Source organism: Glossina fuscipes, unplaced genomic scaffold, assembly GCF_014805625.2.
Source record: "Glossina fuscipes isolate IAEA_lab_2018 unplaced genomic scaffold, Yale_Gfus_2 0, whole genome shotgun sequence".
In the NCBI taxonomy this organism is placed as follows: domain Eukaryota; kingdom Metazoa; phylum Arthropoda; class Insecta; order Diptera; family Glossinidae; genus Glossina; species Glossina fuscipes.
The window spans coordinates 8700994-8725665 of NW_023998414.1; the positions used below are offsets into that span (position 1 = coordinate 8700994).

General features: G+C 31.8%; 1 protein-coding gene across 6 annotated transcripts in view; it reads right to left on the reverse strand.

The window, feature by feature from the left end:
- Positions 1-24672, reverse strand: part of LOC119644668 — a 207260-nt gene that overhangs the window by 36501 nt on the left and 146087 nt on the right. The window lies entirely within an intron of this gene.

The window sequence follows — 24672 nt, forward strand, 5'->3', positions numbered from 1 at the left end:
TCTTTTTGTCAGTTTGTTATGCTTATATATTTATATATATTGCTTGGCCAGTGAACAATGCGTACGCATTAAAACACACACATGTATATATATAAAAAATAAAAGACGAAGAAGAAAATATAAGGAAATTTTATTTTAAATAATAGTCGTGTTATTGCGGTAACAAATAAGATTTAATCTGTGTTGTGTACGATCCTTTGACTGTACATTCTCTCATTTTGTGTTCCGCTTCGTCCCTCCGTCTACTTTCAACTTTTCTTTTTATTGTTTTATTACTGTTAAAGGGGCTTCAGGGAATCTTACGTTCAATCGTTTTCTCTTTGTGTTCCATTTTATTCTTTTATTTATTTATTTATTTGTTTTCTTCTTTTTTTTTTTTTTTTTTTTTTTGCCATTGCTATCTTACAAACCAGCACTTAGTTAAGTGACGATATCAACCACAATTCAAGAACTAAATAACATGACAACAGCAACTGCAACAACGAAAGGAAACCAAGTACAAATAAAATAATATAAAAAGGTCTTTGCAGAAGTTTTAACAAAATATTTTAGATGCACAACTGAAAACTGAAAACTGAAAACTGTGAACTGAAAACTGAAAACTTAAAACTAAGAAATGCAGCAGCAATAATAACTGAAACTTTGTAACACATTATAACTTTTCTATAAAATAGGAGGACATATAAAAATAAAAAACAAGTATAAGAAAAAAGGTAGCTAGGGAGAGAGAGAGAAAGAGAGAGAAAGAGAGAGAGAAAGAGAGAGAATATCTTAGAAATTTCATATATCGCCCGTGTGTGCTTTCGGACAGCCATTATTATCCCCTAGCAAGAGACCATAATATCAACGTTCGCAACTGTAAGGCCTGATCCTCAATCAGACATACATTTTGCTTTTAACATATTCGCGGACGCCAAACATTTCATTGAAGTCAACAATTGACACTTCAGTTATTTTAATATGTATTGTGATAGCCGAAATCTATGAAAAATCTGTACCAAAAATTAAGGAGATTGACACGCTCGCCTGTCGCTACAATAATTCCATTCCTTCTACCTTTGCTATTTTCAAAATAATGCGAAAATTCAAATGCCATGTTGTGCCAATTAAACGTAGCTTCTCCATGGGACAAAATATCGTTCAAACTCAATATTGACTTGATAAGGATTATTACAACTCTTGTCGAAAACAACGGTGTGTCATGTATAGCCCGAAGATAATGAACGCAACGAGCGTCCAAAATATCAATCAACAAAATCCTAAAAATTATTCTCGATAATTGAAAAACGAAGCTGCAAGAGCAAGCTCTAATGGTAGATATATCTAATGCTACCGCGTTTAGTCATAGTGGCACAAAAACATGCTGGCATAAATCAAAGACTGGAACGATCAAACTGGGTAAACTTAAGTACGAATTGCTGTCCTATTCATCATGTGCTTATTTACTTATATTCTCCCGAATAGATCCCCAAAGTGACAACTATCTGTTTGCATATCTCAAGGCGATACTCTAGGCGAAAGGCTTTCAATGAAATCATCTCTCTCTCTCTCTCTCTCTCTCTCTCTATCTATCTATCTATCTATCTATCTATCCATCTCTATCTATCTATCTGCATCTATCTACCTCTCTCTGTCTCATTACGAAAATCGAAAAGTGTTACAAGTGTCTGAACGAATCGTTCTACAAGCAAAATGCGTTGAAACGCATGGTGTGGGTTATTATGACTTTCTTCAACCAAGTGAAGCCATCACTAAGGAATGCTATCAACAATAATTATTGAAATTATGACAAACAATGAGCCTGATATCAGGGCCGGAAAGCATAATATTGTGAACTTTCGGTAGAAAGATTCTCTGTTCCGTATAGCAAAATCCGTTCAGGAAATGATTGCAGCTCTAACATGAAATATCCCAGTCTTCCCGCTGTTATAGGCAGGTGTTCTTGGAATGTGGACTTCAATAGATAATCTGTTATTTGTTTGAATGGTGCTTCCATTCTTATGGCAATACCCAGATATGAGTTATTTTAAGGGTGGTCTCGAAAGACTTGTTTATGAATTCTGCTCGCACTTCATGCCGTCTCTCGATGAAATAAGTGAAAAATTGATGATGATTTCTTTTGATTAAAATATCGACATCGAAATAATAATAATATTTATTGACTTCTATCGAAGATGCATCCAACATTTTAGTTTTTCTTTCTCTATTATATAGTTATGTGATAGGATTGCAAATGAGAGCTAATTATGGGTACCCAAGCAAAACAAAGAAAACCATGAAAAGACATAACAAGAAGCGATAGTTATTGTCATTCGTTTATGTCGCCTCATGTAAACGTACAATTATTAAGTGGATAGATTAGATTTGATTTCAAACTTCCTTTCGCGATTTAATTAAATTTTTAATGGAAAATAGTTCCACTATGCTATCCATTTATAATAATACTTATGTAATAATACTTATATAGGTTTTTCTTTGACAAAGGCGAAAATGCAAGCCAGGCGGCTAAAATTGTGAATGGTGTTTATCGTTCCGATACTGTAACAGCCGATTATGTGCAATTTTGGTTTCGTAGATTCCGTTCAGGAATTTTTGATGTTAAGGATGCACCTCGCACAGGTAGGCCGGTCGTCGAAAATGTCGATAAAATCGGAGAAATGATCGAAGTTGACCGGCATGTTAGCAGTCGTAACATCGCCCAGGAGCTAAAAATCGACCATAAAACAGTTTTAAACCATTCACACAAAGCTGGATTCAAAAAGAAGCTCGATGTTTGGGTGCCACACCAATTAACAGAAAAAAACATGATGGATCGAATTTCCATCTGCGAAGCCTTGGCCAAACGGAATGAGATAGACCCATTTCTTAAACAGATGGTGACTGCAGATGAGAAATGGATCACATACGATAACCCTGTGCGAAAACGATCGTGGTCAAAGAGCGGTGAAGCACCTCAAACGGCCAGGAAGGTTTTGCTATGCATTTGGTGGGACTGGAAGGGGATTATTTATTATGAGTTGCTTCCGTATGGCCAAACGCTAAATTCTGATCTCTACTGTCAACAACTGGACCGTTTGAAGATAGCGATTGACCAGAAACGGCCAGAATTGGCCAACAGGAGAGGTGTCGTGTTCCACCAGGTCAACGCTAGGCCACACACATCTACAGTGACTCGCCAGAAACTTCGGGAGCTTGGTTGGGAAGTTTTAATGCATCCGCCATACATTCCGGACTTGGCACCAAGCGATTATCATCTTTTTCTTGCATTGCAAATTTTCTTTAATGATAAAAAATTGCAATCTAGGGAGGATTGTGAAAATCGACTACTAGAGTTTTTTGCAAATAGAGACCAGGACTTCTATGAGAGAGGCATTTTGAAGTTACCCTTGAAGATGGCAACAAATCATACAACAAAACGGTGCATATTTGACCCAAATCGGACAATCCGAAGCATGTTAAATAAAGTCCTGAAGTTCATATCAAAATAATGGATTTCTTTTTCCCCAAACTAATATATATATTTTAGGATAATTAAGTTTTTTTTTTTTTTTAAATATATATACATGTATATAAATATTTACGGAAGATAAATAAAAGTGAAATGATTCGCTTTTTCTTTTTTTATATTTTTTTTGTGTTTTCCTTACACACCTAAAGAAATAAGAATTTAATCCCATTCTTATGATAGTTTCTGCAATATTTTACCATTAACTTCGTCAATCAGACAAGTAAGTGTAGAAATAAAATTGGAAATGCTTTTGCAGATATTTAATAAAAAAAAAAAGAAATTGTTCATTACACGTTTGCTTATATAAGATTTATGAGAACCTATTCATGTAGTTTGGAAATTGATACTAAAAATGTAAAAAAGAAAAAAAAAAAAAGGAAAAAAAGTGAAAAAGAAACTACATGTCAAAGTGTTGGCATTTCAATGCTTCTGCTCTTGCTAGTTTCTTTATTTTCAATTTCTACCATCTGTTTACATTCACATCCCTTACTGGTTACCGTTCATTTTCATTAAAAAATCTAATGCCATCTCGTTCCGTTACTTTGTCATTATCAATGAAAATTGATGACATGACATTTGTATGTAAATTTAAAGCATAATTTATGCTAGAGAAACACACACACATACACACACACACACACGCAAACACACAAACAAACACCTTTATATACACGCAACAATAACATATACTTAATATGTAGCATTCAAGTAGGGAGAGGAAAGAAACAACATATCATTTTCTTTTTTCATTTTTGTTCGAGTGAAAAGTTAAAGAATATGTCATCCACCTTTTGCAAGTCTTTATAACAAGGTAAGACACTTACAGCAATGCACGCACAGCACGAATATATGAATACATATGCAAATTTACGTTTTTACGTAATTTTTCTTTTCTTGTTTTTCCTTTTTTTTTTTTTTTTTCTTGCATGCATCTCTTCAACTTATAGTGCAAAGTTCATACAAACCATAAATCAATATCAACAAAAGAGATTTTCCATGTATATGAATGTATAAATGTTACATTGGTTTATGTCTTCGCACATATGCATATACGTTTTCATTTATTCTGTAATAACCTGGTGTACACATATAAGCGTATGGGCACACACACCCACTCGTTTAAGTTAGAATACATTATATTTCGTTCAAAAATTTTTCCCATTTTTTTTTATACATATATATATATATATATATATATATATATATATATATATTTACGTATATATAGACGTGGCTTCAAACGATAGGAGCGCTCTAGATTGAGTCTAGCGTTTGTGACATGCAGATATGCGCAGCAAAGAATCCGTGCTATGCATATATTTGCTTCGGTGTCCTTGTTCTGGGCTGTGATCCTCCCATCCATTTATCTATCCATGTTGTTTGTCTATTTTCCTAGTGATTGTATAACTTGAACTAGAACACTGAAATATCAAATATATATACTTTAGGCTGAAGGTAAGTAATTAAGTTGGAATATGGGACAAACTATCCGCCCAAGAAATGCCGTAAGAAATCGTAACTTCGAATGCATAAAATATTTTAACTCAGATATGAGAGAAGACACTTAAAACTTTTCACTCATCAATCTATGCAAGATATTGGATTAAATTTTGCGCTATCTAAGAAATTTTGTTATCGATCAATCGAAACGCCCACAACCAAAAAGAGAACTTTTTCTTTACTTCAAGGTGATAGATATTAAAAATTCTTACCCTAAGGCGAATGAATATAACTGCTTCACTTGATTTATTTACTATAGCTTCTTTTTTTTTTACTGTATCCCAAACGATGAGTGGTTGACTCTTTTACTTTTATAGTTATGAATTTAATAGTTATGAAAATATTTTTGATATTTTTTGCTCATATTTTATTCATTGGTTTCTTTTTCTCGTACTTTGGATTTCGAATATAAATGAACAAGTGAAGTTATACAAATTTTTTATAGCCAGGAAATCAATCCGCAACCAATCAAAGATATTGTCAGTAAACTGTTTTTTTCTTTTTCAGTCCAAGATCAGAAGTACGAGTAGAGTGTACTTGGCGTTTTCTTGTTTGATAGAAAAAGCCAACGAACAATAAATTATACCTGAACATGGGAAATCGAAGTAACAATCATTTGAGATTCGTTTCATTCAAACTTAAACATTGTTATGGTTTACTTTTGCGTAAGATTATTAGGAATGGCCAGAAAACCGAACCACGTTAAGATGATGTTACCTCCTCGTTGAAAAATGAACGCTTGCATCCTTGGACAATAAATGAACAATCAAATTGACATGTGTTCATTTTCGCCAACAACGAGAGGATATAATTTGTGTAATAACAATAACTTTTCGAACATTACAGTCAACATTGCAATTATCAGTTAATTGCTTTCGACATGTACGAGTATATCAACTTAATAACAATCAAATCAAGATTTATTGATTGTTACAAAATTTACGCACACACAATCTGCAAATATCTCTGTCTTAACGGCAATTATTTCCGAAGCGACCAAACATTATTACTTCTGTTTGCTTCGACGCTTTGACAGGTTAGTGGAGTTAGTATGCGAAAATCTCTTTAGAAAGAAGTTAATCGTGCAAGGGTGTCCCACTCAACAATAGGCAAAGAATAATATATAATGATGGATCATATTTCGTTTATTACGCTTTGTACATATACTTGCAGTATAAGGATATATTAGGTATGTCCGCAACAACTGAAAGGACTTGAGCTAAACGCACTTCTTATTATGCCGATCAATTCAGAAGAGTGATTCAGACGGACAGAGACAAAAATAAATGAAGCGATTGATTTAAGCTTGTCTGTCCGTCTGTCCGCCTTGTTTTCTTATATTCAACCTAAAGGCCCCAATTTCTAACTTAATTTAATGAAATTTGGTACACTGACACCCTTTTACTCGAGGTAGTCAATTGAAGTTAGGTTGGATTGGATAACTTTTTCGCCTTGACGCTGCGCTACATGTAATATACGATGGCGGCACTTAGTTTGTTGCATACTAGTCTTTAAGACATTTTTTATAAAACCGATTTCCAAGGAATTGTTAAGAAACAGATAATAAGTCACTTTGCGAAATGGTCATATGATTTGAAGTGTCCGAAATATAGAACAGGGAAAGTGTGTTGAATGAAAATTTTTAAAATCAATCAAATTATCACAAATTAAAAAAATAAATGCATATATTTTTTGTTACATACTTTCACCAAAATTTTAAATAAAAAATTTCTTGCCTACTTTTAGGATCAATATTTTAAGACGTGTAAGAAAAGAGATTCGCTTGATTTATACTTAACAAACGGTAATAGTTGTATTGAATTTTCAGAGAAGAGGATTGCAAAACATTCTAATTAGTTTCCCTTTCGTTTGATATACATTCGTTATCATATCTTTTATGATATGAATCAATCAAAGTTGAGCGGCCAACAATACACTGAAAGGTATTAGTAATGTTCTTGATCCACCATGAAAGTCTTTCCCCTGGTTTGGTCCCACTAAAAATTACTTTGCACTGAAGGCGATAACTTAACAAGAAAATTTTGCTTTACAATGCAATTTGTCCACAAAGCTATTTACGATGTCTGATATATGCCAATACGATGTCGTAGACTGCTGATCAAAAGTAACAAATCGTCCATTTAAACTATCGCGAAACAAATTTTGAATCAAATTTTCCTTTCTGTTTTCTCTAAGCTAGCTATTCAAAAAAAAAATCTTACCTATGCCTTAGAGCAAATTATTCTTTTCACTAATTTTTCTTATTTTTATTTATTTATTTTTTTTTTTTTAGGTATGTAACGTTAAATTTGTACGTGATGCTTTTAAATATGTTATGTTTCGTTTTATAACAAGAAATCACGAATTGCAAAAGCATATTATGCGTAGATATTGGTGTTTCACTAAATGTTACTTTAATTCTTTGACATCATGGTCTTCTTTTTCTTCTTAAATTTTATTGACAGGCATTGCTTACAGATATATAGAAAACAGGGCGAGAGAGAGAGAAAAAGAGAAAATAGAAGGAGAAAGATTTCAAATTTTCCAAAATTGCTTTACTAACAATTATGTGTTCTTTATAAAATTTTAAAACAATTATGTAATGTCATCGCCCTATTAACATTTTAAGTCATATATTAAGATTTCTTTAACAAGCAGCCGTAAAGGTGCTATTTAATATTCGATATTCAAGCGGAAATGTTATTAAAATAATTATATTTGTGATGGATTATAGTTAAAATATTTACGATATCAAGAATGAGAAGACAGATAGACTATCGTAAAGAGTTTATTATTTGTTTATATTTAAACAAAACATTTGACGGTAGCAGATGAGAGCAGCTTTAAAAATTCGCATGATTTCCTTAAATTTTTCGTATTTATTGTAGAGCAAAAAAAAATTGGTTATTTTAGGCGGATAATTTAAAAGCGTATTAATGACTACTTTTAGGCGCTTTAGTTTTAGTAATAATTTAGTGTTAGTAAAGTGTTTTTAAGCTCACTATGGCTGACGTTACATTAAAGGATTAATTAGAAAATTTATTTTTCATGCACACAAATCCGGCCGTAATTGCATACATGTAAGCGTCTAATGTAAAAATTTTTCCTATTTCCGTTCACTGAACTTACAAGTTTTTATAATCATGCATGCATGCCGATCAAGATATTATGCCTAAGATTGGCCTTCACGTTTCGCGCATTTAACTAATATTCAATTTAAATAATTCTTGCTTAGGATGCATTGTATATTTGAACTACAGCTTTTTGCTGCTCCACCATTTGTTTATTTAAGGATATCAAAAATTTATTTGCATGATTTTCTCTTCCACATTTTATGCGAAAGTTGTTTATCTTCTTAAAAAGAAACGGAAAAAAGACGGCTTATAAAACCGTTACTTAAAAAACTTTTAATAAATAATAATAACAACAATAATAATCATAATAAAAAATAAAAAATACGCGAAATAAAAAATGAATGCAACAATAGTATAAAATAAAAAAAATAAAAAAAAAGAAAGCTTCATAAACTCTACATTGACTTTGTGATGCCAAGTGTAACGCTAACCGAGTACATGCGAAAATCTACCAGATGTTATATTCATGTTATGGGCAATTGTTAAATGTATAAAATGGAAAAATAAGTGCATTTGCAAATGTAGATAAACTTTATTGCATTTTATTTCATCAGGCTTTATTCAAAAAACTTCGACCTTTTTTTGTTTACCCGATGGAGAAATTTTGCATTTGTGTTTTGCGTTTTGCGTTCTGCGCTTCGCTTTTCTTCAAATATCTACAAATAAACACTAATGGAACTTGCCAGATATTATTGACATTGATCTATACCAACTATAATAAAAATATACAGCTTAAGTAGATGGTATTTATTTGTCTGCCGAATGCAAAAATGCCTTTTCTTTCTCTATAGAAATTGCGTTTCACATTTTGTTTAATAGCCTTTAGATGCGATCAATAAATCGGTGATAGTCTGAATGCCATGTAAAAGGAATATGGGAATCAATGTATTTTTAAAACATTGTACGTTACAAACTAGAATAGGATTACAAGTAGATGGGAACCCATACTTTTGAAATTTTTATGCTTGAAAGTTAGAAGATTTGAAATTAATCGCATTTGTGTACAATGCCAGCTTTACAGCTCTTTCGCTAGACCAACTGACATGCTCCACCGCGCTCTCGCTCCCCCTTTTTAAGAGAAACATTTTTTGATATATTTTTAAATTTCTTATCACCTGTCTACTCTTATTGCTTGCATTCTACTTGCACTGCCTTCCTATTATCGCAGATAAACTTTTACATTTCGTGTGAATAAAGCACATATTGGCACATTTTATTGGCCCGTTGTACTCGGAAATACGTATGGGAGATCATATTCTACTGCTGTAATCAAAAAGTAATTCTCTTTTTTTAAATCTGTTTATTATTTCAAATCTATTTTGTCCTCGTCAAAGTAATCCTCCTCAAGTACTCCACTCTATGGCACGGTTTTTTCGACGTTGTCGATTGTCTGGAATGGCCTTCAAAACTTTCTGCGTTTCAGCAAATAGCAAGACATGGATCATATGGGTCTAAATCAGATGATGAGTATGGTGCTTGTGAACGGGTATGGGTCGAATTTTTTACGAAATACCAATGTAAGGATTCAATGTTTTTGGTACCAATCGAGACTTGACGCGTTTCTGGTCCAAAATATCTTTTAAAATGTTGTTGACTAATCCGTTTGATATGCCAACAGCGTTAGAAAACCTCTAATTACTAATCAAAGGTTTTTGAACATCGATTTTGTGAATTATGTAACGTTTTCGGCCTTCGTTGAACTATTTATACAACTTGCAAACATTAGCTTCCGACAAATTCTGCTTGAGAGATAACCTCTGCAATATCCTAAACAAAATTTAACGCAACTTCTTTGCTCGTGCAATACTAAGCCCAGCTTGAATTCTAACGAAGTATATGATGTGAAAATTGACGCATCAGTCTATCCCAGCGCTACCAATTTTGAAAACATAACCTCTAATGTTCGATATACCTGCGCAATTTAACTTGAGTGTTAGTTTTAATTATGTTTGCACCCCAATCTTTAAGCGCTACGCCTATACTGATTGACCACTCACTAAACTTACGAAAGACGCAAAGTCTACCACATTGAAATTTGCACTCACTTGGTAGTCGCGGTCCTTACCTAGTTGGCCACGCATGCGCACAATATGCTTAACAAGCCAAAACTTCTTAGGCGATTAAATCATGGCCTCGAATTCGCTTGTCCATTGTTTTGAGTCTCACGATCTTAAAACCAGTGGGCAGTTATATGACGAAAGTATTTCTAGTTAATGACCAGATCGACTGCCGAATGGTCGAACAGATAGCAGTCACGTGGATTGATATCTCAGTGCGATAGGTCAGTAAGTGGCCGTCGTAACTATAGTTGACTGTTCTCTGTTACACCCACTAGGCTGCGAACACCCCCTATCTCTTTCGCTCTTTTCTTAATTCCTTTCCGACCGCAAGATAGCTTAAGAAGTAATTATTTTAAAAAATTTGTACAAATATCGAGAAAAAAATTTGATGCAGATATTTACCGAAGCCGTTTCACGAGATAATATGACTGGTTACGGTGTGAATACAATATTTACCACAAATATTTGCGAGTATAAAAATGGTTGATGGTCGAAACTTTCGAATTTTTTTTTTCTTCTACACTTGGCGCTCTTCAATTCTTATACCTTAATAGTCCAACACAAGTGTTATATATGTGTTTTTTTTTTCTTCCATTTTTTTTTTTTTTTTTTTTTTTTTTTTTTGTTAAAAGGCAATCTTTGCTGAATTTTTGTATTTTTTTGTTTTTTTTTTTGTCTTGTTCCTTTTCTTTTTTCGGGCTTTGTTCACCGTCTACCTTTTATTATATACTTTAATTTTTTATATTCTTAAATGCACTTTTAAATGAATTTTTTCTCATTTCTTTTTTTTTGTATTTTTTTTTTTTTCATTTTTTTTTGGTGCAGTCAGGTATAAAAGATAAAAGAAATTGTCGTTCAGATGAATTATAACAAGAGCACTTATTTAACTGAACAGGTTTCGCTATGGATGAAAGGGAGCGAGGGTTAAGTACTTTAACAAAAGTAATAGACAAAGGAGATAACTCAGAGACCACGTTTTTTTGCTTTTTTTTTTTTTTTTTTTACTTTCAGACTCTGTGGACAATCGCTGTCAAGTTTTAAGGTATTATTATTATCAGCTTTGTGGAGCTTTTGCTTTTCTCATAACACTGCTGGCAGTGCGAAGCAATGATCTATATATATGTATAGGAATATATACATATATATATATATATATATATATGTATATGTATAGGAATATACATAAAAACTTTTCTAGCCCTTGACTTTAGCATTTGAAAACTTGGCGTGTGCACTGACACACATGCATGGATAATATAATTGAATATTTCGAAATTAATTTAATTTCATTTTTTTTTTTTTTTTTTCTTTACTAATTCTAGTGCAGGTTTAGTTAAAGGCTTTTTACACCATCACGGCACGAGACTTACTTAAATTATATAATATTTTAGTTAGATTTAATGCTTGAGCAAGTTTATCTAACTAAAAAATTAGTATTATATTAGTATGTATATATTTGTATGTATATATGTATATATATTATTATAATATATTCTTATTATCTTCATACTTTTTATGTTTATTTGCTGTGCCGTGCTGTTTAAAAGAAAGCATTTATTATGAAATGAATTAGTTTAAGTGTGAAGAGTGAAATGCAATGTCAGTTATGTTTCGTTTTGAAAATGTCTGTATATGCACGCGAATACACAAACAAAGTAATAGCAAGAATAAATTACCATCCAGAATACTGCTTACAGAGAATAAATAGCATGTGAAATTGAGCAGCTGTTTCTTACTCTTAAAGAATATTCTTATTTATACCCATTACCGGAGAATAGAGTGTATATTCAATTTGTCAAAATGTTTGCAACGACAAGCGGAAAGCTTCAAAAACCTTAAAAAAGTATATATGTATATTCGTGATCAGCATCAAACTTTAAAATGTTGATTGATAAACATGCCCGTCTGTCCGTCTTTGTTATATCTGTAAACATTGTTCTTGCCGCAAAAATAAACTTATCGATTTCAAATTTAGCAAAAATATTGGACGTTTTTGCAAGCAGGTTGGCATTAAAAACGGACTAAATTGGTCGAAGCACGCGCCCACTGTTCGAAGTAAATTAAGAACATCTCTGTTTTTCAAAAACAATTAAAAAATTGTTTTTTTTTTTTTGTCATTATCAAACTTGAGCGGATGTTCTATAAGCGATGCTATAGAATGCCTATATAGAAAATTAGGATAAATCGACCACGCCTACTCAGTTCTATAGTATATCACAATTTCATATTTTTTCAAAATATTTATAAGGCGCAGATGCAAGCTTCTAAAACCCCCCATAAAGCATATAAATTCTTGTCTATGCGAGAAAAACTTTGATTTTGAAAATAGAAAAAATCAGCCGCACCCACTTTATATTATAGAGGATGAAAATTTAAGTCTTTTACTTTACTTTCTTGTCTTTTTTAGGATAACAGTGATGGGCATAAAATATTCGGCATTGAACGAACGCAAATTTCTTTTTCGTTTTTTTTTTTTTCCTCTTCTTCTTATTAAGCTAAGGGTGATCGGCATAGAAAATTCGATCCCAGTCGAATATGATTTTCTCGCTTGCTTACACCAATAGACTATTGCAATGCTGTATCTAGCAGTTCACAATCGAAAACCTATTATGCAACGTATGGTTGTAAAAAAAATACGAGGTCATGTAGATAGGGAGTTGTTTTTTTTTAATTTCCTTTCGCGATTTTTGTCGTTCATATCTTCGCCTGTACGTAAAATTTTATTATAATATAAACTTTTCCGACATTCAACTCGATTATGACGACCGAAAAAGTTTCGACGCATTAAACTCTGCCAACGGACCACCACACTACTACTACGTTAGCATCAATCCTTATAATTCTGAACTAAGAAATTTAACAACATACATACGCTGTGTGCCTTATAAAGGTTTATTTTATTTTGCTTGTCTTTTTTTTTTTTTTTTTTTTTTTTTTTTTTTTGTAATTGGAAATAAAATTTTACATCATCAACTTTAAATAGTATTTATGTTGATGTTTTACTTGCGTTCACTTCCGTTGAATGGCTCTTCCATCAGCGCATCGATTTACTACCAAATTCCGTTTCATATCAGGTACAGACTGTTTTTTTTTCATTTAATACATTGTCATTAATATTCATATTTTTGTGAATTTATATAAGAATGCTTATACGGATGTACGTACGCACGTATGTACCCATATACATGTACATGTACAGTTTATGATTTAAAAATGTCAGCATATTGTTAATCGTGTGCAAAACAAACGAAGAGAAAAATTACAAACACCTTAGGGCGAATCTTTAATACCCATCGTTACTTCGAAAACAAATATCGCCGCTATTTACATAGAAATGCCAGCCACAAGTTGCATATTTTAATATTCAAAAGTGCCAAAAGCAAATGAACGAAGAATTTTATATAAATATGGACAGACAAGCAGAGAGCAATTATAGTGAAATTGCCGCAGAATTTTACCTCGATATTAAATTTCTCCGCCTTTCAGATTTACAAATAACAAACAGAACATCAAATTGAATATACTTAAGAACCACACTGCTGGGCATATAAATGTCCACCGTTAATTATGAAGCAGTTCTCACACACGTACATATAATTGTAAATATACAATTGTTAATAGTAAAAATAAAAAAAAGAAACATAAAAACACAGGCACAAATACACATAAATTATTATATATATATATATATATATATATATATATATATATATATATATATATATATAAGAAACATATGAACATTATTTACTCTTACCAAACTGTTGTCGTTGTCAGTTTCTCTACCGTGTAGAACACTAACAAGAACATTACATAAAGTTTAAATTTGCTGCTTTTTTACGCGAAATGTAATAAAAAGAAGAAGAGGAAAAAAAAAAAAGTTATTCATTTTGTTAATATAAAAGGATTCGAAAGCATTTCATGGAGGATTTTTGCAGGATAAAGTAAAAGAAAATTATTTCATTATAATTACTTTCAACGTTTATGCTGGACCTTAAAAAGTATTTTGTCTCAAAAATTTCAATTAAATAAATAATATTTAAAAGAAAAATGCTTTATGCAATTAAAAAAAAAAAAAAAAACAAGAAGAAGAATATAAGTTCTTTTTATTGCAAAATTCCGTTTCTTTCTTTTCCTGAATTGAAATTTAAGCCTTGTACTCACTGTCACATAAAAAATTGCCAAACAAAGTAAAGGTTTGTTTAAATACAAGAAAAACCGGAAGATACACGCCCCATTTGCCAGCGTAACAATCTGATTTAATTTAATTATATCTACCCAATACAGTTTGCCTGTTAAGATCACCAATCACTTGAGGTTTAGAGGTAAGTGAGGGAAGAGAAATATCTAGAGGAGAAAGAGATCGTAGTCTAGCGGGTAAGCACCCACTATAGGCTACAATCAAGTAAGTGTATGAACTTTGATATGAACCCTTGGACAATGACTTGATAGTTGCGATTCGCATCCATTCGGCTGATATCACATCTCGGCTGATAAGAGTCGCTAATTAACATATAGCAAACTATAAATGAACGAAATTGAAGCTTCAAAGTGGATGGCAATCGGCCCGCAATGGCATCCACTACCTGAAAGATTGAAATTGAATTGAAAAAAATTCGAAAAATTGACGAAAGATCCCTTAATCCCTTAATCTACGTCGACCGATCGAAGAAAAGAAGGTAAAAGTTGAATTTATTGTAAAATTATATGTATGTGCGTGCGTGCCTTGCCTTCGTAGCCAAGTTTCATTTATGTCGCGATAAAGCAACGAAACTTGCAAATAGATATCATATCTTGCCTGTTCGATAATATGGTTTACATTTCATAGAAAATCTCTAATTATTGATACGATCGTTGCTTTGAGTTTTTTTTTGTTTTTATTGTTTTTATGCGTGTGCATGTGTGTTTTATTTTTAAACAAGTGGTTGATTGGCAACACATAAGCAAATGGCGTAATGCCAAAGGTAATTGACTGAATATGTTAACGATTAAAAATTATCCTTCGACTATGAAAAAAAAAAGAAGAAGACGAAGTTCCAATTTAAAGCATACGACCGGCATTAACCGGCAGAGAGGTATAGGGTATACTGCAGAAATAACAAGCATAAAAATTTGCAGTAACGTGAAATTTGTAGTAGTAGTAGTAGAAGTTCGATTGGACTGGTGGCTGTTAAAAATTTTTGCTTAACTGCAAACATGATATCGTTATGCTTTTTTACAGACCACTAATAATATATTTTATAAATAAAATCATTTAAACAATAATTAAAAAATTTTAAATGAAATTTATATTCAAATACAAGATGAGAAAAAGAACTATGTGGAGCATATATAAATTGAACCGATAATATATATGTTAGTAATCTAAAAAAATCAAATATAATAAAAAAATACTGGCAAGCATTTCATTTTTTCGTTTCTATTATCTCAAATAAGCCGCCAAATGGAAAGCATTCGTTTATAGGCAAACATATTTCAATCAATGTCTTTAATGCAACAGTTATTATATTTCGATTTTTTTTTTTTTTTTTTTTTTTTTGAAATCGCCTTTAGGTAAACTATAAAGATTTCGTAAGTATTTGGAAAGCGTATTGAACGGTCGTTGATAGTTGATAGATATATCACGGATACGAAATCAGTGCTTAGCAGTAAGTATTTTTGGGCAGTTAACCTAAGGTTAAGTTAACCTAATGTTACTCAAGTCGAAGGAAAAAGTATTTAATTTAATTTTCTTTTACTAACGGTTAACTGAAATCTCTATACCATTTCAAATGAATGACCTGAACATGTCGCATTGGAATCTTTTTGCTCTTAGTTTTTATATTTTATTTATTTACTTATTTATTTATTTATTTGGTTTTTTTTTTTTTTTTTTTTTTGTGCTTTCTTTTCTTCTTCTGTCATGTTTTTAATGGGCATTGCATATACTGTTTTCATGCCAAGAGTCCATGAAACGAAATGATTTAATTAGTGTCTTACTTTTATACGTGCTGCTGCTTATGCCCAACTGACGCTGTCTTTCTTTATCTTTATCTCTCTCACACTTTATTTCTCTTTCTACATCTCTCGTCCGTGCGATCGCACTTTCTCTGTCTTTCTTCCTCCTCTCTACATATATATTATACTTTAACTATATCTGTTCCTTTCTGTTTAGTTGCCCTCAGTCCCTTTTATAGACCCGTCGTCATATATAAGGATATATGGTGATTCAATCAGCAAAATGAAATACGACTATCATGTCCATCATTTTATACAAAAAAAAAAAAAAAAAAAAAAAATAAACAAGAATGAGTGACTTGAACAGTCAACAGTAGTGCTGTATATGATGTTCACAGCAACACATGAGCATTGGGAAAGAGAAAGAATAGATAGAATAAGTAGGAGATGTATATATATATATATGTGTGTGTATGTGTTTTGTGATTTTCACATTATAACATGGAAATGTGTCCATGTAATATTTAATATATGTTTTGTTGTTATGCTGATGCTGATTCTGATTTTGATGCTGATGCTGATGCTGATGCTGCTACTGCTGTTGCTGTTGCCATTGCTGTTGCTATCGCTATTGCTGTTACTACTACTGCAATCACTGCACATGACTGTATATGAAGTTTTGACAAACATTTTGACGAGCTACCATCATTCAAACTATACCCATAGCATAGTGCCGTTTATGTTCATCATCTTTATGATGATAATGATGACTATGCAATGGAATGAAATTGACACACATAAAAATTGATTTTTTTTATATACATACAAATGTACATATATCTATATATATATATATATACATACATTTTTTTTTTCTTTTGCTTTGCCATATTTTCTCTTTTTTTTTTTATTCTTTAAATACCCTTTTTTTTTTTTTTCTTTTTCATAACTCACAACTTATAAAACCACGTCACTGCCAAATGATTGACATTAGAGTGCATTGACTAGAAATTGAATGTTAAAAAATCAATGAACGAGATTTATCGGTAATTCTGTAATCATCGGCGTTAACTGTGGTTACGTTAATTTTATCCATCCATTTGGAGCAGTTACGTAGAAATTTCGTTGACTGTATGCATCTTAGGTGAATCCTCAGGTGGTCAAAATCATAGTCATATATATAAACTTCATTTATTGAATTATTCATCATATTTACTCTAACTAGAAATTAACTAAACATTACACGCTATTGTGTAGTCGCGGTTAAGAAATCAAATCAAATTTCTCTTTACATATATGCCTAGCTACATACACTCGCAAAAAGGGTCCTGATCTAACCTCACTCGATACGACGCTCAACTGACTATTTTAGCAAGCAGCAATAAATTGTTCATAGATTATGGCGAATCTTAGGAGCACACTAATCATATTATTTTCTATATAGATGGAAAAGTCCCTTTATTCTATTTGATCAGCTATCGATTCAAGGAACAACCGAAACTGAGACATTACGTTACAGAAGCGATAAAGTCTCCATACAAAAATTTCAATTCGATATTTGTTGATAAAGCATATGTCCGGTGGTGTATCGTGGTTTTTGTACCGCATACACATTAGCAAAGGGTTTTACGCTCATATGTTGAACACTGCTATTATGGAAATACCAACGCGGACAGTTTGAAGAGCTGAAGCTCTAGCCAAGTACATGTATACCTTTTAATGATTTTTAATTTGTATTTCTGAGCGTTGCGTTTTAAGCGACACATCCTCGCCGCTCGATAACGTGAAAATCAACAGTTTTGCCCCAAGAGATATGAATGCATTTAAAATTCGCCCCAAGATGGATACAATTTTTCAATTTTTTTTTTTTTTTTTTTTTTCTTTTTCTATTCTTCATAAGAAAAAAAGTAAATAAATAAATAAATAAATAAATAAAAAACGCAATGGAGGCATTTATTAAATATAATGCTACTAGGCTGAGTAAAAATTTAATTAAAACATTTTTAGCTTTTCAATGAGATAAAATATATCACTTGCTGGATCTTCGTTGTCGAAATCAATTGATTTTTGTCCTTTTAAATTACTTTTAATGAATCTTCCAAGTTTGTACAGTTCCTTTTTATTATTCATTTAAATATCATACCTTTATTGCTACATTGTTCCTATTGGAGGACAATAGCCTCTGTTATATTCCCCCTTTGTTATATATATGTAATGTTCGTTTACCATCTTTTTAAAATAGATTGTAAATTAAATATGTAATAAGAGAATAAAAAAAATGTGAATTTATTTATTTTTTTTTTTTTTCAATATTCTACAATTGTGATTATAGCCTTAAGGAACCTGGTGCCTGGTACGAAATTGGATTCATTTTACATTCTTAGATGAATTTTCGTAAGGCACAGTTGACGAGAGTAACAAACAAAACCTTGAAGAAATCAGGTCGATTGACTATGGAAAAAAGCGAATATATTATCAGAAGTCAAACAGACAGATCGACGATAATAGATGACGATGATGCGAGCACGGAAATCGACTCGGCAATCTTTATAAACTCTACAAGATCTCTGCTATACGTTGCAAACAGCAATAAAACTGACGCAATTTTCAAAAAAGTCATTGTAAATTTTTACAAAGAAAAAAAAACTTTCTTTTGCTTTCATTTAGACGGTTGCGACCTTTTATATTATGGGGGAAAAAATTCCGTGTTCGCTGATTCAAATCTCCGAGCCGTAGAGTTAACTTCGGTCGCAGCTATAATGAGGGTTCACTCAGTCGGTAAAGACATAACACTTACCGATGGGGGAACATACCCACTAGGCTGGGGCCAATTTCCTGTCTAATTCACTTTCTCTCTCTCTCTTTTTGAAAAGATTGAAGAACTTTATCTTTAACGAATTTCAAAACTGTAAATGTTTTCTCTTTTCTGCAAACACGACGGAACATTACTTTTAGAATTTGTATTCAAATAACTTTGCCTGTAGTGCGGAACGTAGGCGATATTCGAAAACTTCACTTACACTTTATTCGTTTATAAGAAATTTGCCTTCTTTTCTCTTTGTGAAACTTGAAATTTATTTTTGATTCGAAAACACGCCAATCGTATGTAAGCGATGCCCTAGCTTTAGACATGTAATTTTATTAAGGTTGTACTCCAGTGTTGCTTTATTTTAAATAATTTTCAAATATAATAACCTAGTTGCGGAGTAGGTTATATTATGTTTGTGTAAATGTACATAAAACCCAGACTGACTTGAGATAGATCCACGTTTTCTCCACGCGGATCAATTCGGAATCATTTTCTGCATCGTCCTTATATATCCCTCTGATACACTGACTTATTTTGACCGAAAAACGAACGCCTAATTGCAAATAGGTCGGGTCAGATCACCATATAATTGGATAATGGTAACCATTCCCCATATATTTGGATAATGGTAATTTCGGAGATTTCCGCCAAAAATTCGCTTATTAATACCACTTTCACATTCTCAGTTTGTGTAAAAACTTTGGATCGAATGGAGAGATTTCTTGAATCCCTTGTCATCTCACCGTTTTTACGGAAACTGAATCTTATATATATTAAAGAGACTTGATTTTCAATACTTTTTGAGGAAAATTCGTTCATAATACTAATTAGACATAGAAGTTAACCAGACTTTGGACCACGTAAGTCTATTTTTTGGACACGAATACATATAAGGATTCTAATGGAAAGCAATGCTTTATATGCCGAAAAGGTCTACCTTTACATAATTTATAATGAAAATTAGTCCTTAGTAAATTATATATAGCAAATTTGGATCACATAGCTCTATTTTTTAAGACAGCTGCTCTCATAAAAGCAAATGCTTGCGTGGCAACAAAGTGTAATTTTTGGTTTGTTATGACGGAAACAATTGGAAAATAATAATAAAAGCTCTGGCAAGTAAATTAAGTTTGTCAAATTTAAACCACGTGGTCGTTTGAGCATTCTTCAATTTGAGGGCTTTTATGAAAATCATGCATTTGCACACAAATAATGCATAATTTTTTCTCTACTATTAATCAAGCGAAATGATGCCCGAGTGACCTAATGGTCAGCCTTATCCGACTATAGTATTCTTATTCGTCTATCTATCAATGCTTACATATATGTTTAATACCCGGAAGAGGACCAATGGCCGCGTATTCAAATTACAGGTGCAAAAAAAAATTTCTCAACACAGGCACATATATATCGATCTAAGTTATCGGATGACTTTAAATCCATACTTTGAAAATTTTTTACATAATCTATAAACGATAAACTAATAAACCGATATGTCATTAATAACTTTCTCGAATATTAATTTTCTATCGCTAGCAGCATTGTCAAAGCTGCTACCTACACATTGGTTTCCCCAACTTCATTTGAGAAACTTGATAAAAATAAAAGTCCAATAATGGATAATAAATTAATAAGATGAAATTAAATTCGTTTAACAGTTTCCAGTTAACCAAAGGACAATAAAAGTTTTCGCAAACTTAGTTAAAAATATTGATATAAAATATAATCAATGCAAAGATCAAAAGTGATGTGAGATCAAAATTAATATAAAATATTACGATAAGATGTGTTAGCTGTTGATATAGATTGTTGTCATAAAACTTATGCAAATTACTACAACAATCATCACATCATTACTCTGTTATAAATGCACCCGGTTCAACCCATTATTCACTATTCACCGCTATGCAGTAGCGGTTATTCTTTTGTTATGTGTTTCAAGTTATTTATGATGCTACCTCGTGTCCTTTATTCCGTTACATTGCATTAATTAATATTTTAAAAGTTTGTGCTTGACAAACTAACAGAGAGAGAGAGAGAGAGAGAGAGAGAGAGAGAGAGAGACATAGAGAGAGAAACAAATACATTTCGATCACTTTCTTTACAGTAAACGGACTTCATTCAATTTAATACCTTCTGACAATAAATCGATGAGGACTTGAGAGTTGAGCTAATCGTTAATCGGGTGTTAAGTTAATTGAAAAGTCGATTTTTCAGAAAAAAAGCATATAAGAGAATGTCCTAATAATGTACATCAGTTCACAAAAATGCAATTATTAATAGAACGACTTTTCGAAATACGGCATTATATGGGAAAGGATCGAACCACCGAACCGTTTGCAGTAGCGTTCGATCTTGTGGGGAAAAACACGTCACTATGGCAAATTTCATTAAAATCGTGTAAGACTTGTAAGTCAAGCTCAAATTATTAAGGACATCAGATATCAAACACACAAACGAATAGATGAGCACGCTAAGAAGGCGATTCTAAGCTTGAATCTGAGATAAAAGATGGGACTATCCCAAGTTCTTATCGACCTAAAACGCAGTCTCCTCCATTATTTGAATACCTTCAGAATCTTTTCATTGTACCATACACACACTTACACACGATCTTGCAATATCCGTTAGATAATTAAAAATAATATTTAATTTTTAAGAAGCTCGAAAGTCTATATAGCTACAAGCTCGCTCTTATTTCTTTCGATTATTTGCATTATGAGTTAATTATTAAAATGAATAAATAAATAATTAATATATGATAAATGTACGCATAAGTTCTATCAAATTTTCTATCAAATTCAAATTTACTTCAAATATGCTGTTCGTACATAGTTCGTTAAATGAAATATGCACCGTTATTATCTATACCCATTTTCCCCCATTTTCGCTTGTCTTCAACTTCACCGAGCTATTAATCTGCAAAATTTAACTTGCAAGAGTGGTAATCCGAAGAGGATTCACTGTTCGGGAATATAGGCGAGCAATTAGGAGAACGTCTCAGCCCAAGCTGAAAATCACAAATCGTCAGTTACTTTGACTGGAGACGGACGGACATATAAAAACGCAACAACTATTTAAATGTTTCATAGCTTGCCGTGTTTTCACTCCAGGCCAACTAAATGATTTTGCTTACCATCAGCTTAAAGTTTAAAACACAGTTTTAAACATGGAATAAAAGGCAGGATCGTAAATAATATATAGAATTAGATAGAATGGAAGAATAAAGAACAGAAGGTGATATCCATTCATCTCTTTACACTTTGTTTGCAAACAACAATAACGTATCGTTCAGGAAACTTGAACGCGTCAGGTGGATTTTATGAAGGAATAACTTTTAACCTATAGAACTTATTTGTACATCTAATGAAATAAATTTTCGTTTGAGAAATTTTTTAATTTTACTGATTCAACGAAACAAAAGACGAGCGTAAATGGGAATTCGATCTCCTTAATAATTATATGCACTTAGTACATAATAACTTATCGAACGCGATGTTGGAACTTCTGCCCAAACGCCATTCAACATTGTAGGCTTGTTGTGGAAAAAACGTTAGACGAAATCCTGCTTTCGTGCATTAGGGCCACCGGGTAGATTAAATTGCTTTTTTTTTTTTCTTTTTTTTTTTTGCATCCCTTATGAATATATTCAGTAAATTATTTCCATTTTTGTAAACTTTAAAAGCTTCGAAAACAAATATTGAAGCGGACGGACGGAAAGAGTGCAATGAATTTAATAGCGCACAAGCCTACGAGAGCCGACTTTATGACTATTTTTCTTGAGAGAGTGTGGATTGCAGTAAATGTGACAAGTTCCATTGATTTAGAAAGTGGAACAATTTCATTATACTTAGTTACTACTAAGGATGTTATAAGACTGATATCACAAAAGTATTCACATTTACATCAAGTACATATTGACAATTGTTGTGAACTGCTTAAATTACTCTTTTTTTTTTAATTTGTAGTACGATAAAGTTTTCTTATTATTATTATTATTATTATTATTAGTCAAAGACTGAAATCTTAAAGCGCCAGGACCTGAAGGCTATCGACTTTATTGGAAAGTTTCCAGTAGTACTTGAAATTTCAATCCACGAGCATTGAATAGTTTGTCGAGGTGCCTTGCCTGTTCTGAGTCTCAGGCGAATAAGTTTTTTGTTCAATAAATAAACTTGCACCATTCTTCAACTCCTTTATCGTCACTCTCACATAAATGAAGGATCTGGCTCTGATCAGCAAAGACGTCGAATGAGCTGACAGTTCATCAGTAAATTTTATAGCGAATGTTGTATGAATCTGGGGCATATTTTCATCACATTTAATATATGGGATATTTATAAAAAAAAATTTATTCTGACTTTCTTTTCTTGCTTGAATAGTTTTTCAAACTAATTTTCTACGAACACTCTATAGTAAGATTTTATTTTTCATCAAATTATTAATTTCATTTTCATAATGTTAAACTTCGGGGTCTCACGATCTCTCACAATGTCACGGATTGTATTAAATCAATCTAGAAAGTGTAGTATACTTTAGAGGATGGATTTTTGCAAAGTTTGATTGCATGCTTCGAAAATATGCAATCAATTTGCAAATTTGCCATTGATTCAAAATTCATGAAATGATTTCATTATTCATCGAGTTCATATGAATTTTTTTTTTTCTCTCTTGCCCTTTTAAGATCAACTAACACTTGGGTTCATTACTATTATGCGGATGGTTGTTGAGACTAAACGTAAAAGTGTAAAAGTGCTTGAGATTGATTTCTTCTGGAATCTGGTAGTTGCAAACGATGAATAAATTCGAAAAAAAAATATATAAACTTCAGGATATTAATCGATATTAAATTATTTCGATATTTGCGATAACTAAATGCATGAAATTGCATGAAATATTTAATATTTTTAAAATCACTTTTTTCGAGGATGTTTCAATATGATTATTATTATTATTATTATTATTATTGGTAGATTACGTTTAGAAACGTTTTAGAACTTGAAGGTATGATTATAATTTTAAAGTTTCTGTTTAGAAATAAATAACATTTTAAATTAAGTTTAACAGCGCAAACATAGCACACTTCTATTGCACTAAAGTACATAATTATAAAAGCTAACGTACACACGCACACATACACACACACCCACACATACACACATACGCACATACACACATACACAAACACACACACACACACATGCAGACAGACAGATTGAAATGTAGAGGCATCAGCATCTCAATGACACAGACACACTCTCAATTTCTTAAAACCCAATTAATAAGCACTCGCACGCAGAGTGAACACTTAAACTCTCTTTTGTTTTTGAAAATAGAAGCAGTAGCAAGAATACGAGAAAAAAAAAGAAGAAGAAAAAGTAAAAATGAAAAAAACGAAAAACAATTTCAATGGCAGATAATCCAGATTTTCATTAAAATACACAACCAAACACACAATGTTATACGAATATATGCATGTGTGCATACTTTTGTTGAATTTTTAAGTAAGAATATTTATATGCATGTATGCATTGATGCATGTATGTATATGTATATGTATATTAATATATATATATATATATATATATATGTGTGTGTGTGTATTTGCATGTATATATGCATGTATATTTAAATATCTATATGAACGCAAAAACAGATCATTATATGTGAATTTGTGTGTGCAATATATATATATATATATATATATATATATATATATATATG